This window comes from Rhinopithecus bieti, unplaced genomic scaffold (assembly GCF_001698545.2).
Source record: "Rhinopithecus bieti isolate Rb0 unplaced genomic scaffold, ASM169854v2 scaffold_6513, whole genome shotgun sequence".
Lineage (NCBI taxonomy): Eukaryota > Metazoa > Chordata > Mammalia > Primates > Cercopithecidae > Rhinopithecus > Rhinopithecus bieti.
The window spans coordinates 2,364,267-2,381,230 of NW_016805931.1; the positions used below are offsets into that span (position 1 = coordinate 2,364,267).

The 16,964-nt window shown below is 40.7% G+C and overlaps 1 pseudogene; it reads left to right on the top strand.

Annotated features, from left to right (window-relative positions):
- The first annotated feature begins 1,607 nt into the window (after positions 1-1,607).
- LOC108530961 (uncharacterized protein C12orf29 homolog) overlaps positions 1,608-16,964 on the top strand; it is a 118,448-nt pseudogene continuing 103,091 nt past the window's right edge.

Genomic DNA, 16,964 nt, shown 5'->3' on the forward strand with positions numbered 1-16,964 from the left:
TTACCAAAATAAATAAATAAATAAATAAATAAATAAATAAATAAATAAAAACAAAATGTTTTTGTCTAAAAAAAAAAATTAGCTGGTCATAGTTCCATGCTCCTCTGGTCCTAGCTACTTGGGAGGCTGACACGGGAAGATCACTTGAGCCTAGGAGTTCAAGGTTACAGTGAACTATGATCATGACAATGCGCTCTAGCCTGGGTGACAAAATGAGACCCAGGCCCCATTTCATTAAAAAAATAAAATAAAATAAAGAAGAAAAAATAAAATCCACAATGTTTTTACAAACAATTTAAACATCATTCTTATCAGTTCTGAGAATAGTGGGAGCCCTTCTGAAATCGAAGTTCCCAAACTCCAGCCAAGGGCCCTACCTTGCAAGCAGGCGTTTCCAAGGACAGCAGTCTCAGGCCTGCTGTGTTAACTGTATTCTGCACATTTCCACAAAAAGGGCATGAGAGATTTTCAGGGAGCATAACTCAGTGACAGTCACGTCAGAGTTACAAACTGACAAACCTCCCCATCTTTAAGGAGGTAGAACACAACTCCTCACTCCTTAAGTGTGGGTTGTGTATAGTGATACAGTCCCTCTTGCTAACAGAGCAACTTTACAGTGATGAATCCTCACAGACATTGTCTCAGCCAGGCCATCACAGATATTGAGGATGTCAGTGATAAGTCGTGTCAATAGCATGTACCCTTGACACAATGTGATGAGAATGGCGCTTTACCTCTGTGTGGTCTTCCTCCCAAAGCACATAACTCCAGTCTATTTAAGAAAAATATCAAATACCAGTGGAGAGACAGTCTATGAAACTACTGATCAGTCATCCTCAAAACTGCCAAGAACATCAGAAATGAGGAAGGAGACCAGTTGTAGTGGCTTACACCTATAAGCCCAGCACTTTAGGAGGCCAAGGTGGGAGGATCACTTGGAGGTCAGGAGTTTGAGATGATACTGGGCAACATAGTGAGACCCCATCTCTAAAAAAAAAAATTAAAAATAAGGAAAGTTTGAGAAACTGTCACAGCCAAGAGGAGGCTAAGGAGACATGACAACTAAATGTGATGTGGGATCTTGGATGGGACCCTGGAGCAGAAAAAGGAGATTAGGCAAAAACTAGGAAAATCTGAATAAGGTATGGACTTTAGTTAATTATAATGGATCAATATTGGCTCCTCCATTGTGACAAATGTACCATCCTAATGGAAGCGGATCATAATCAGGGAAACTGAGTGTGAAGTATAGGGGAATTCTGTACTATCTCTGTAATTTTTCTGTAAATCTAAACTTTTTTTAAAAAATAAAGCTTATTATATTTATATTATATTATACTTGTATTATAATATTTTATATTACATTATAAATATTTGTAATACTTTTGTATTATATTACAAATCTCATGAGGAAATGGGCCTCCATGAAGTAGGAGCAGTAATTTAAACCAATGTGAGTTTTTTAATATCCCAAAGAACTAGTGTTAATACAATTAGAGTAAATGTTTTTCTCTTTTTCTCTTTCTGGCTATCATCAGCCTGTGGCATTTCACCAGCCTCCCGTTTTGGCAGAATCACTGATTCTGTGGTAGATATTAATCACTGGTATGCTGGAGGCCATCGACATTAGACGATCCCCGGAGGAGACAAAGAGGAACTATCTTCTCTTCTTGCCATACTTGGGAAAGCCAGGCTGCCTGCTGTGTGCAGGTAACTCCTTGTAGCCCGAAGGCTTCAATGGGAGCCACTGGGCGTCTTTGGGCGGTGTGTTACAAACATCCACTCTTCCCCTCTGTCCTGCTGATTCTTGCCAGTGACTGGTTCAGGAACCCATGTTCCAGATTCATATCAATGAGCCCATGGCAGCCCCCAGGTGAATGCTGAGGGGGAGGTACTTAACCTAAAATGCGCACCATCAGAGTGGAGAGAAGGACTCATACTCCTGGTTAGCAGCCATCTTGCATCCATAAGGGTATCCATCCTAAGAATAAAGCTGACATTTAAAAAGTGAAGGTAGGATCAAAAGGACCTCAGAAAAATGGAACCGAAGCCTTTATTGTATCTTCACCTGAACTCTGCCCCACAGGGAGGGGTTTTCTTTTGAATTAGGTTTTCCATTATTTTAAAAGTCATCCAGAGGCATATTTTTTCTCCTTCTATCCCTTGAAACTTTGGATGTGGATAGATGCTGTCAGCTTAATCAATCAGATGCCACTACCCAGCATTTCTGGGTCTCAAATTAGTGACACAAAGATGCAGAGACAGTTCAGAAGAAAGTCATGGAAGCAGGGAGGACAGTCTGGCAGTGGCAACAGAGGTGACAAATGCCCAGTGAGGTGGTCCCAACTGCACATCTCCATGCCACCTAGTCTTTTGGGTCCTGGACATTTCTTCCCTAGTTATACAGCCTTTCCACCAATTCTACTAGATATATTCATCCTTCTAGCAAATTCCTTCTCTGCTTAAGTTACCCAAAATTGATTTCTGTTGCTTACAACCAAGATTCTTGGCCTATGTAAGAACAATCTGAAAGAGACTTTGAAATAATACATGGCCTCTGTAACCTCAAGATTTTAGCACTTGATGGGGGAAACAGACACATAGGGCTCTCACTGCACATCCTATGAAAAGTGCTATAATAGACGCACCTTCGAAAGACTCTTGGGAACCCTATGGAGGGAGACTTTTTCCTCTAAGAGTGAGCGTGGGCAGTCGGGACAGGCTTCACAAGGCAATAACATGAACTGAGTCCTTAAAAGGCCACAAAATGTCATTAGACAAAGAGATGAGGAAAGCAAAAAGCATAAACAAATGTATGCTAGGTGGGAGCTGAGGCTGAGGATAAAGTAATTTAGGGTGTGAGCATAATTGGTTACAAAGTTACAGAGAAAATATGGAGACTGTCTGAGGAAGGATTTGGGAAATGAAGCTGGATAAGTAGGTGGAACCAAGTTCTACAAAACCTTAAGTTCACATTCCAAAGGTTTTGGAAACTACTCTTGCTTGAAATTTGTCAGAGTAGGGATAAGCCGTACTGGAACTTCACCTGCATGAGCTGATGGGAGAAGAGGAGGTCATTGGGATAAGAAATGGATTGGGGCTAGAGAGCAATAATCCAGACCTACAGCTAGTCATTGGAAACAGGACAAAAGTAGTAAATTCTTCTAGGTTTAAAGAAGCTTTATTCAGATAAAGAAAAAACAAGATGAAACAAAAAAAAAAATGAGAAAAACAGAAAACAAATAGCAAGATGACCAATTTAAATCTAACTATATCCATGATCACACCTGTAAATGTTTATACATCCTAATTAAAAGACAGAGATGGTGAAATATCAATATTGGCCCATTAATTGTGCTATGGCCTGAATTACATCCCCCTCAAAATCATATGTTGAAGCCCTAACACTCAATGTGACTGTATCTGGAGATAAGGTCTTTAGGTTAAGGTAGCGTCTTAAGGTTAAATAAGGTCATAGGGTGGTTTCTAATCTGATAAGACTGTGGTCTTATAAGAAGAGAAAGAAAAACCTCTCAGTCTCTCTACACACACACAAACACACACACATGCACACACACGCAGGAAAGGCAACATGAGGACACAGTGAAAAAGGTGGACAGCCACCTGCAAACCAGGAAAAGAGCCCTCAACAAAAAGTAAATAATCCAGAAAGAATTGTGAGAAATAAATTTTTGTTGCTTAAGCCACTCAGTCTCTGGTATTTTTTTATGGCAGCCCAAGAAGACTAAGACAAATGTAACAAATAGACTACACTAATGCTAATGCAAGATGTTAATGAGAGGGAAAACTAGGGTGGGGGTAGTGAGGGAGAACCCTTTGTACTTTCCACTTAATTTTTCTGTAAACTTTAAACTGCTAAAAAAAAAAAAAAAAAAGTCTATTAATTTTTAACGTGGAAATTGTCTAACTGGTTATAACAGCAAGAGTCACTGTAGAGGTGTCTACAAGAAACACATGTTGAATACAAAGACACAAAAAGGTTAAAAGTAAAAGGGTAAAAAAAGATATACCAAGCGAACACTAACTAAAACAAAGCTGGACAGGCTGCATTAATAGCAGACAAAAAGGATTTCAGAGCAAAGAATACCACCAGGGATAAAGAAAATCAATTTATCATGATAAAGTATTAATCTATCAGGAAGACATAACAATCTTAAATGTTTATGCACTTAATAACAGAACTTCAAATAAATATGAAGCAAAAACTGACAGAACTGCAAGAAACAGTAGACAAATTAGCAATTACAGTCAGAGATTTCAAATACCCTGTCTCAGTAATTAATACAGCAAGTAAAGAGAAATTCAATAAAAATATAGAAGACTTGAATTATGCTATCAACCAACATGATCTAATTTATATTTATAGAACACGCCACCCAAAAACAGTAGAACACATTATTTTTTCAAATGTAAATAACACATTTACCAATATACAGCATGTTCTGGACTTCTGGGCCATAAAACAAGTCTTGATAAATTTTAAATGACTCATGTCATAAAAAGTATATTCTCTGATTACAGTGGAATTAAATTAAAAATCAATAACTGGAAGATCTTTGGGGAACCGCCATATGATTGGAAACTAAATAATACACATAAACAACTAGTGGGGCAAAAAAACTCAAAATGGGAATTAGAAAGTATTTTCAACTTAGTACAAATGAAAACATAACATATCAAATTGTATGGGATGCCTTTGTGGTAGGCTGAAAAGGAGCCCCCAGATATGTCCACATTCTAATCCCCAGAATCTGTGATTGTTGCTTTACATGGCAGAAGGGATTTTACACATGTGATTAAGTTAAGAATCATGAGATGGGGAGGGTATCCTGAATTATTGGGTTGGGCCAGTAGTCCTTATAGGAGGAACCCAGGAGAAGTCAGAGTTAAAGAAGACGGCAATGTCATTGTTATGTTTGGATCTTTGTTCTTAGAGCTCTGAAGATGGTGGCTTCCAAAAGGTGGCAAGCCTTTTGTTCTCTGACTTGGGGTTCTTGGCCTCACAGATTCCAAGGAATGGAACTGTGCACCATGCGGTGAGTGTTATAGCTCTATTAGAAGCCGTGGGTCACGGAAGAGAACCATGGAACCCAGTAACTAGTGTTCAGCTCAACTAGGACGAACCCTGGGCCCTTAGCCATGCAGGTACAATAGTGAGCCTCTAGCCCAATCGGGAGTGGTGGCAATGGGCACCTCGCTAGATCAGAAGCACAGCAGACACCCTACCGGATCCGGAGGGGTGGAAGTCAGTGGCGGGTCTGCAATGGCAGCAAACAGCAGTGATGAATGGCAAGCAAAAGCTCAGCTTGAGCCATAACAAACACGGACCAGAAGAGTGTGCAGTTGCAAGATTTGATAGAGTGAAAACAGAACTCCCATACCATGGGAGGAGACCTAAAGGAGGTTGCCCACTCCTGGCTCAAAAACCTGGGGTTTATATCCCAATCATTGTCCCTCCCCCTGTGTTCTCAGGCAATAGATGATTTGATTATTTCTTTACCTCCTGTTTTTAGCCTAATTGGTATTTTAGTGAGCTCTCTTTGCTACTTGATTGGTTGGGTGTGAGCTGAGTTACAAATCCTGTGTTTAAAGGTGGGTGTGGTCACCTTCCCCAGCTAGGCTTAGAAATTCTTAGTCGGCCTAGGAAATCCAGCTAGTCCTGTCTCTCATCATAACAGAAGCACAGATTGGAGTGATGCCCTTTGCAACACCTGTGCTTTAGCCCAGCAAATCTGATTTTGGACTACTAATTTCCAAAACTAAGAGTTGTGTTGTTTTAAGCCATTAAATTTGTGGTAATTTGTTATAGAGAAAATAAGAAACTATTACAGCCCTTAAAAGTGTATGTAGGAGGAAATTTATGACACTAAATGCCTCAGCTTTAGCCTATGAAGCTAAGAAGCAAAAATACTCAAAGTAAATCCAAAGTAAGCAGAAAAAAAGGAAATAATAAAGGTCAGACAAGAAATCAATGAAATAGAAAACAGAAAACAATAGAGAAAAATAAATGAAATTAAAAATTGACTCTTTGAGAAAATCCATAAAATTGATAAACCAAATCGATTAGGAAAAAAATAAGTAACAAATGACCAATATCAAGAATGAGAGAAATGATATCACTACAGATTCTACAGATACTAAAAGAACAATAAGGAAATATTACAAACAACTCTGTGCCAATAAATTGAATAGCTTAGATGATAAAGTGAATAAACCCCCAAATCTACCAGTGCTTACTCGGGAAGAAATAGATAACTTACATAGCCCTGTATCTATTCAAGAAATTAAATTTGTGAAATAGCCTCCCCTAAGAAAGCTCCAGGGTCATATGTCTTTACAAAATTCTATCAAACATTTAAGGAAGAAATAATACCAATTCTATACAAACTCTGATAGAAAATGGAAGAGAATGGAATACTCCCTAACTCATTCTATTAGACCAGCATGACCTTGATACCAAAAACAGGCATATATTACAAGAAAACTGTCACACGCATCCACGTGAAGAGACCACCAACAGGCTTTGTGTGAGCAACCAGGCTGTTTATTTCACCTGGATGCAGGCAGGCTGAGTCCGAAAAAGGAGTCAGCAAAGGGTGGTGGGTTTATCATTAGTTCCTATAGGTTTGGGATAGTCGTACAAAGTACATTATCAAGGGTGGGGAGAATATTACAAAGTACTTTCTTAAGGGTGAGGGAGAATATATCGTATCAGTTAGGGCGGGGCAGGAACAAATCACAATGGTGGAATGTCATCAGTTAAGACTATTTTCACTTCTTTTGCAGATCTTCAGTTGCTTCAGGCCATCTGGATGTATACGTGCAGGTCACAGGGGACATGATGGCTTAGCTTGGGCTCAGAGGCCTGACATTCCTGTCTTCTTATATTAATAAGAAAAACAAAACAAAATAGTGGTGAAATGTTAGAGCGGCGAAAATTTTTGGGAGTGGTTGGAGAGATAATGGGCGATGTTTCTCAGGGCTGCTTTGAGTGGGATTAGGGGCAGTGTGGGAACCTAGAGTGGGAGAGATTAAACTGAAGCAAGATTTTGGGGTTGGGGTGATATTGTGGGGTTGTTAGATGGAGCATTTGTCATATAGAATGATTGGTGATGGCCTGGATGCAGTTTTTTATGAATTGAGAAACTAAACGGAAGACACAAGGTCTGAATAAGAGAAGGAGGAAAACAGGTATTAAAGGACTAAGAATTGGGAGGACCCAGAACATCCAATTAGAGAGTGTCCAAGGGGGTTCAGCATAATTATTTGCTTGGTTGGCGAGTTTTTGGGCTCTATCCTTGAGTTTTTTTATGTTGTCATATACCAGGCCAGATTGATTTAGGTAAAAAAAAAAAACAAAAAAAAACACTCTTCATTTAAAAATATACAGAGTCCTCCTTTTTCAGCAGTGAGTAAATCGAGGCCTTGGCAATTTTGGAGGAAAGAGAAATGCAAAGCCAGCAATTGTTTGTTGAAGAAGGATTAGAAACGGCTAGGAGAGAGTGAGTGAGATTGATAGTGTGGTGGAGATAGCTGAGGAGAGGCAGAGGGTAGCATAAGAACAGGAACGACAATAAGAGTGAGTATAAAAGTAAATAATAGGACTTCATAAGGGTGGAAATATTGGAGTGTGCCCTGTCAGCAATGATCATCCATCCACTCCTCCATTCCAAGAGGGAGTCAAGAGTGGCGGACTGGGGATAGTACCAGGATACGCTACAATGGTTTGGAAGAAAAGTGTAAACCGGCAGTGTAAACAAGGGCAGGGCATTTATGAGTAGTTGAGAATGGTGAATAAGAGCATAACTAGACACAAGATAGTAAGGATGGACAAGTTTTTGGGGTACAGTCCAAGTAGTGGGGGTGACTGCATAATGCCCTGTTGCAAAGAGTTGGGTGAGGAAGACGAGACCTAATAAAAATGAAAGGATTATTAGGCTTATAAGGGTTACTATTATCCTTTAGGAATGCAGGTGAGTTTAAGGAAAGTAAGGGTGAGTACTTGCAACTTCCAGGAGGAAGAGGAGAGATCAGGCTGGCTGTTCGATGACACAGCTTTATTCTGGAACAATGAACCTAATGGGGGGGTGGTCCTGCAGACGAATAGCAGTTGGGGTACTATAGATGACTAAGTGGGGTCCAGTCCACTGAGGTTGTAGAGTTTGAGGGGTCAGATTCTTAACAAGAACTGATCTTCCAGCTAGGGTGTCTTCATATGGCTGGGAATCTGGAGTAGGCAAGAGAAGATTAGTAGCCTGGAGAACTTCCTGTCTAGCCTGCTGGAGGACTGGAAGATAGTCACCTAGAGGGCTGGTTGGGGCTGAGCAAGAAAATGCATCCATATGAAAGTTCAAATGGACTGTATCCTGTAGCATCTAGAGGACAGGCTCTAATTCTGAGAAGGACAAGATGTAAAAGCACTGTCCAGTCCCGGATGTGAGGGACAGAAGTTGGAATGCCAGCTGCTTCTTTAGCTACCTTATCAGCATAAGCGTTGCCCTGAGCAATGGGATCTAATGCCTTTTGATGGCTCTTGCAGTGAATGACTCCAGCTTCCCTTGGAAGTAAAGTGCCCTTGAGAAGAGTTTTTATTAAGGAGGCGTTAATGATGGAGGACACTTGTGTAGTGAGGAAATTTCTTTCAGCCCATATAGCAGCATGCTGGTGCAGGATATGGAAGGCATATTCAGAGTCAGTATAAATATTAATGCGTAGTCCCTTTGCAAGAGTGAGGGCCCAAGGTAAGGCAATGAGTACCGCTTGCTGAGAGGTAGTGGAGTGGGGCAGAGCAGTAGCCTCAATGATAGATGTGGAAGATACTATAGCATAGATTGCTTTTGCTGGTGAGTGGCGATTAGGCCTGGTGGAACTGCCATCAATAAACCAAGTGTGATCAGGGTGAGGAACAGGAAAGAAGGAAATATGGGGAAATGGAGTGAATGCCAGGTGGATCAGAAAGATATGTCATGGGGGTCAAGTGTGGTATCCAGAATAATGTGGGAGGCTGGACTGAACAATGGTAATTGTGCGAGACTCAACAAAGAGTGAGTACAGCTGAAGGAGCCGGGGAATAGAAAGTATATGTGTCAGGTGTGAGGAAGAAAACAGATTTTGGAAGTTATGAGAACTGTAGAGAGTGAGTTGAGCATACTTTGTGATTTTGAGGGCCTCTAAAAGTATTAAAGCAGCGGGAGCTGCCACACGCAGACTTGAGGGCTAGGCTAAAAGAGTAAGGTCAAGTTGTTTGGACAGAAAGGCTACAGGGCATGGTCCCAGCTCTTGTGTAAGAATTCTGGCCACACAGCCCTGCACTTCGGCTGTGTGTAACAAAAAAGGTTGGGATGAGTTAGGGAGAGCTAGTGTGGGAGCAGCTTTTAGGACTGTTTTTTAAGGAATGGAAAAGGGAGTGGGGAAAGGATTTAGGATTTATGGGGTCAGCTAGGTTTATCTAGAACAGAATAATGGGTTGTGGAGGGAGGTATTGAGGATAGGAGAGTATATGGGTTTGGCACCATGGGTGGACAGGCAAGACAATTTGGTTGATAAGGTGCAGATCCTGAACTAACCTGTAAGACTTGTCTGGTTTTTGGACAGGTAGGATAGGGGAATTTGTAGGCTTTAGAGGCCCATGCTGTAGCAGGCGAGTGATAACAGGCTTTAATCCTCTTAAAACCTGTTGTGGGATGGGATACTAGCACTGAGCAGGGTAAGGGTGATTAGGTTTCAATGGGATGATAGGGGTGCATGATCAGTCACCAAGGAAGGAGTAGAGGTATCCCATACTTGTGGATTAAGGTAGGGAGATACAAGGGGAGGGTGCAAAGGAGGCTTCAAGCTGGGGAAAAGGGCAGCAGTGAGGTGTGGGTGTAGCCCAGGAGTAGTCAGGGAAGCAGATAACTCAGTTAAAATGTCTTGATCTAATAAGGGAGCTGGGCAGGTGGGGATAACTAAAAAGTAGTGCATAAAAGAATGTTGTCCAAGTTGGCACCAGAGTTGGGGAGTTTTAAGGGGTCTAGAAGCCTGGCTGTCAATACCCACGACAATTATGAAGGCAAGGGAAAAAGGCCCTTGAAAAGAAGGTAATGTGGAGTGGGTAGCCTCCGTATTGACTAAGAAGGGGACAGGCTTACCCTCCACTGTAAGAGTTACCCAAAGCATCTGTTATGGTCCAGGAAGCTTCCGAGGTGATCGGGCAGCGTCAGTCTTCAGCCACTAAGCCAAGAAGATCTGGGAAGGAGTCAGTCAGAGCACCTTGGACCAGAGTTTCAGGGGTTCTGGGAGTGGCTGCCGGGTGAGCTGGACAGTCAGATTTCCAGTGGGGTCCCACAGAGCTGGGACATGGCTTAGGAGAAATCCTGGACTGCAGACATTCCTTGGCCCAGTGGCCAGATTTCCAGCACTTAAAGCAAGATCCTGGGGGAGGAGGTCCTGTAGGAATGCCTGACCGCTGTGGCTTAGGCATTTTGAAGTTCTTGTATGCTGGAGATGTGGCTGGGGTTTCTCTCACAGTGGAGGCAAGGAATTGCAATTCAGAAATACGTTGCTACTTGGCTGCCTCTACTCTATTATTGTACACCTTGAAGGCAAGGTTAATTAAGTCCTGTTGTGGGGTTTGAGGGCCGGAATCTAATTTTGGAGCTTTCTTTTAATGTCGGGAGTGGATTGGTTAATAAAATACATATTGAGAATAAGACAGCCTTCTGACCCTTCTGGGTCTAGCATGGTAAAGCATCTAAGGGTTGTTGCCAAAAGGGCCATGAACTGGGTTGAGGTTTCATATCTGATGAAAACGAGCCTAAACACTGATTTAGGAGAGCTGGGATAAAGAAAAAGGAGCATTAACCTTGGCTATGCCTTCAGCTCCAGCCACCTCTCTAAGAGGAAATTGTTGGGCAGGTGGGGGAGGGCTAGTCGCAGAATGAAACTGTAAGCCAGACCGGGTGTGAGGAGGGGCGGTAATAGAAGGGTTATAGGGTAGGGGAATGGAGGCTGAAGAAGAGTTGGGACCTGGCTCAGCCTGGTGAGGAGCAGCCTGGGGAGGAGGGGAGAGGTCGGATGGATCTGTAGAAAACAAGGATTCAAAGGACTCAGAGCTTGAGGTGAAGACTGAAGGAATAGACAGGAGAGAAAGATTTGGGATGAGTCGCATTGTGAGCAGAGACTAGGGAGGGACTGATGTGTAAAAGAAGCCTGGACGTCAGGCACCTCAGACTATTTCCCATTTTTTGACAAGAAGTATCTAGATCTTGTAGGATAGACAAATTGAAAGTGCTATTCTCTGGCCACTTGGAACTACTGTTGAGCTTGTATTGGGGCCAAGCGGTATTGCAGAAGAAAATAAGATGCCTAGGTTTTAGGTCAGGTGTGAGTTGAAGAGGTTTTAAGTTTTTGAGAACACAGGCTAAGGGAGAAGAAGGAGGAATGGAGGGTGGAAGGTTGCCCATAGTGAAGGAGGCAAACCCAGAGAAAAGAGAGGGTAGAGACATGGAGGGGGTGGTGTTGAGCATCCCTGGGCTGCAATGTGAGTGAGCAGCCAAAGTAGGCATCCTTGCAATTGACTTGCCACCAAGGGAATGTGGGTGAATGACCAAGGCAGGCATCCCTGCAGTGATCAGACACCAATGGAGTGTGGGTGAATAATCAGGCAGGCGTCCCCGCAATGGTTAAACACCAAGGGAAGACTGTCTTCCTGAGTCTGTGACCTGCACTGGAGTTTTGGGTCCACGGATACAATGTGTCTCCTTGTCTCTACTAGAGAGTGAAAAGAACTGGAATCGGAAGGTAAGGGAGATTGAAGGGTAGCGAGAAAGGAAGATTGAAGGGTAGTGAGAGAGACTGGAGAAGAATGAAAAGACTGCTTACCCGACTTGAAATTGGTGAGATGTTCCTTGGGCTAGTTGGTCTGAGGACCCAAGGTCATAGGTGGATCTCCTCACAGAGTGAGGGCGAGGACAGGGGACCAGTCTCCGGAAGGAGTCCTCCTGTCCCAGGTCTTCAGCACCAAATGTCACACACGTCCGTGTGAAGAGACCACCAACAGGCTTTGTGTTGTTATGCCCAGACCATTTATTCCCCGAAGAAGACCACCAGAGTCCAGAGTCAAAGCCAAGCGGCAAGGATCTTTACTGCAAGTTCGAACTTGGTCCCTCTGCTCCACAGCATACAAGAGGGCCTCGAACGATGCATGTGCTCACTTTTTGTAGCCCGATGTAAACAGGATATGTAAGATTACAGAGAAACAAGGGAATTCTTTTGGTTACAGCATTATAATTGGTTAACATTTTAAGTTATATATTTAGCAGTTTTCTTATTGGTTCCCGCGCTTTCAGTAAAACCACTCCACAACCGGTTGTGACCTTATCGGGGACTCTCCAGGTGGTGTTTTCTAAAGTTGAGACAAATGGAGGAATGTTTGTACTGGGCCCAGGAAGTTAAGACAAATGGAGGAATGTTTGTACTGGGCCCAAGACTGAGATATATGTTTGATTTCTTACAGTGTGAGCAACCAGGCTGTTTATTTCACCTGGGTGCAGGTGGGCTGAGTCCCAAAAAGGGGTCAACAAAGGGTGGTGGGATTATCATTAGTTTGTATACGGTTTGGCATAGGCATACAAAGTACATTCTCAAGGCGGGGGAAGAATATTACAAAGTACGCATTCTCAAGGTGGGGAGAAGTATATCGTTATCAGTAGGGCGCGTGGCAGGACATAAATACAATCGTGGAAATGTCATCAGTTAAGGCTATTTTCACCTTCTTTTGAGGATTCTTCAGCTCATCAGGCCAATCTGAGATGTATTACCCGTGCAGGTTCACAGGGGACATGATGGCTTAGCCTTGGGCTCAGAGGCCTGACAGAAAACTACAGACCAATATGCTGTCATGAACATAGATAACGAAAATTCAAAAAAATTTTTTAAAATTGCAACCACCAATTTTTTTTTTTAAAAAATAAAAAAAAACAATACCAGCAGATACTGATCTTCATGGGGTTTATCCAAAGAAATGCAAGATTAGGGTTTAGTGCAGTGGTTCACAACTGTTTAATCTCAGTAACTATTTGGAGGACTGAGGTGGGCAGATCACTTTGAGGTCAGGGAGTTTGAGACGCAGCCTGCCAACATGATAAACCCCGCCTCTCTACTCCAAAAGCTACAAAATTAGTTAGCGCATGCGTGGGCACATTGTAGTCCTCAGGTACTAGGGAGGCTGAGTCAGGAGAATTGCTTGAACCTGGGAGGTAGAGGTTGCAGTGAGCTGAGATCTCACCACTGAACTCCAGTCTGGGCAACAGAGAGAGACTTCTTTGTCTCAGAAAAAAAAAAAAAAAAAAAAAAAATGCAAGATTAGGTTAACATTTAAATATCAATCAACATAATTTAACTTACAATTTGTTTTAGTTAAAAAAGAAACAGTACCCTATATGATCATTTCAATAGATGAAAAAAAGCATTTGACATCTCAAAAAAAAAAAAGAATGCAAGATTAGATCAACATTTAAATAGCAATCAACATAATTTAACATACAAATTGTTTGTTTTTAGTTAAAAAATAAAACAATATCTCATATGATCATTTCAATAGATAAAAAAAGCATTTGACAAAATCCATGATCAATTATTGATTAAAAAAAAGAGAATAATTCTCAGCAAACTGGGAATAAAAGGGAACTTCCTCTATCTGATAATGTACATCTAAAAAAAAAACCCTATGGCTAACATTATATTGAGTGGTGAAATATTAAATGTTCATTCCTATAAGTTCAGGAATAAGACAAGGCTGTGTTTCTTTGCCACTTCTATTCAACATCATACCAGAAGGTCTGGTATACGCACCAGTGCAATGAGACTATAAATAAATAAATAAGTAAATAAATAACATCATCCAAATGAGAAAGAAAGAAGTAAAACTATATTTACAGAAGGTACCATTATTTATATGTTAATATTAATAGAAAATTTGGTAGAATATATTAAAAAGCTACTAGAACTAATACATGAATTTAGCAATATTACAGAACTCAAGGTCAAGATATTTAAAAATCTACTGTTTCTATTTACTAGCAATAAGCACTTGGAAATTGAAATAAAAATAGCACTTAAAATAGCAGAAAAATATGAAATACTTAAGGATAAATCTAGCAAAAGTTGTCCAAGACATATACACTGAAAACTGCAAAACGTTGCTATAAGAAATTAAAGAAGACTTTAATAAATGGAAGAGGTAAGGTGTTCATGAAAGACTCAGTATTGCTAAGAATATCAGTTCTCTCCTAAATGATTTATAGTTTCAACAAAATCCCAATCAAAAGTCCAGCAGCCTTTTTTATTTTTATTTTTTTGTAGAAATCGATAAAATGATTCTAAAATCCATATGGCAATGCTAAGGACCTAGAACAGCCAAAATGTCTTTGAAAAAGAAAAGTAAAATTGGAGAACTAATACTACCTCATCTCAAGACTTCTTATAAAGCTGCGGTAATCAAGACAGCATATTATAATGACAAATAGATCAATGCAACAGACTAGAGTCCAGAAAGAGACCTACACGTATATGAACGACTGACTTTGACAAAGGTGCAAAAACAATACAGTGGGGGAAAAGACAACCTTTTCCACAGTTGATGCTGGAGCATTAGATATTTATATACACAAAATGAATTTTGATTTGTATCTTATACTATATGAAAATTAACTCAAAGTCGATTACTGATCTGATTGTAAAACCAAAACTATAAAATTTCTATAAGAAAATATGAGAAAATCATTATGATTTAAGGTTAGGCAAAACATCTTAGATATAAACCAACAAAATTAAAATCTATAAATTTGACTTAATCAAAATTTAGAACTTCTGCTTTTGAAAGATACTAATAAAAAATGAAAAGAAAATCCATAGACTAGGAGAAAAAAATTGTGATTTATATTCCTGATAAAAATTTTGTATCCGGAATGTATAAAGAATACTCAAATTCAATAATAAGAATTGAAAGCAAGGACTGAAAGAGATATTTGCACACCCATGTTCACAGCAGCATTATTCACAACAGCCAAAAGGAGGAGGCAAAAGTGCCCATCCACGGATGAATGGATAAACAAAATGTGGTATAAATGTGTGGACAACATGCTGTGGATTACTATTCCAGCATTTAAAAAGAAGGAAATTCTGAAATATGCTACAATGTAAAGGAATCCTGAGGACATTAAGCTAAGTGAAATAAACCAGTCACAGGAAGACTAATACTGTATGATTTCACTTATATGAAGTATGTTTTTAAAAAAATATTATTTTTAATAATAACAGGTAATAATAACAGACAGATGGAGTCTATCTCTGTCACCCAGGCTGGAGTGCCGTAATGTCATCATAGCTCACTGCAGCATCAAACTCCTAGACTCCAGGGATCCTCCCTCCTCAGCCTCCTGAGTAGCTGGGATTACAGGCATGAGCCATCATGCCCAGTGTATTAGTCCATTCTCACACTGCTACAAAAATACTACCCGAGACTGGGTAGTTTATAAATAAAGGAGGTTTAATTGATCACAGTTCTGCATGGCTGAAAAGCCTCGGGAAACTTACAATCATGGTGGAAAGGGAAGCAGGCATGTCTTACATAGTGGCAGGCAAGACAGAGCATGTGAGAGAGCAGGAAAAACTACCATTTATAAATCCATCAGATCTCATGAGAATTCACTCACTATCACGAGAACAGCATGGGGAAAACTGCCCCCATGACCCATTCACTTTCTACAAGGTCTCTCCCGCAATACCTGGGGATTACAATTCAAGATGAGATTTGGGTGGGGACACAAAGCCTAACCATATCACCCGGCTATATGAGATACTTAGAAGTAGTCAAATTCATAGGAGAAATTTGAATAGTGGCTGCCAAGGCTTGGAGGGAAGGAGAGAGGAAGGAGAAGTTATTGTGTGATAGGTACAGAGTTTCCATTTTGCAATGAAGAGTTCTGGAGACAGTAGCACGGTGTGAAATGGTGATGATGGTAGCACAATGTGAAGGTACTTAATGCCACAGAACTGTACATATAAAGATGACTAAGACAGGAAATTTTAAGTTATGTGTATTTTACTATAATTTTTAAAAACTCAATAATAAGAAAACAACCCAATTTTATAAATTGGGCAAAATATTTGAATAGGTACTTCCCCAAAGAAGATATACAGATGGAAAATAAGCATATAAAAAGATATTCAAAATTATTAGTCATTAGGAAAATACAAGTGAAAACAAGAGATCATCACAAACCCATTAGGACAGCAAAAATTAAAAAGACTGACCACACTAAACTCTAATAAGGATATGGAAGAATTGGGACTTTCATACAGTGCCAGGGAGAATATGAAATGGTACAACCACTTCAGAAAATAGTTTGGCAGCTTCTAAAAAAGTGAAATATATACTTACTACATATAATCTACACCTTCCATGCTGGTTGGGTTTGGATTTCAGATTTTTGGATTAGGGGTGCTAATCTCTCTCTTTCTCCCAAGAGAAATGAAAGCATATACTCATACAGAAATCTGTCCAAAAATGTATACAACATTTTGAGGCACTACAATGGCACTTCCTTTGTAGTGCCTCAAAACCAGAAATAGCCCAAATGCCCATCAACAAGTGACTGGATAAACAAATAGAGGTATATCTATATGGTAGACTACCACCCAGTTCATTTTTATTACTACTCTTTTATTTAAAAAAAGGAACATGGGCCGGGCGCGGTGGCTCAAGCCTGTAATCCCAGCACTTTGGGAGGCCGAGATGGGCGGATCATGAGGTCAGGAGATCGAGACCATCCTGGCTAACACGGTGAAACCCTGTCTCTACTAAAAAATACAAAAAACTAGCCGGGCGAGGTGGCAGGCGCTTGTAGTCCCAGCTACTCGGGAGGCTGAGGCAGGAGAATGGCGTAAACCCGGGAGGCGGA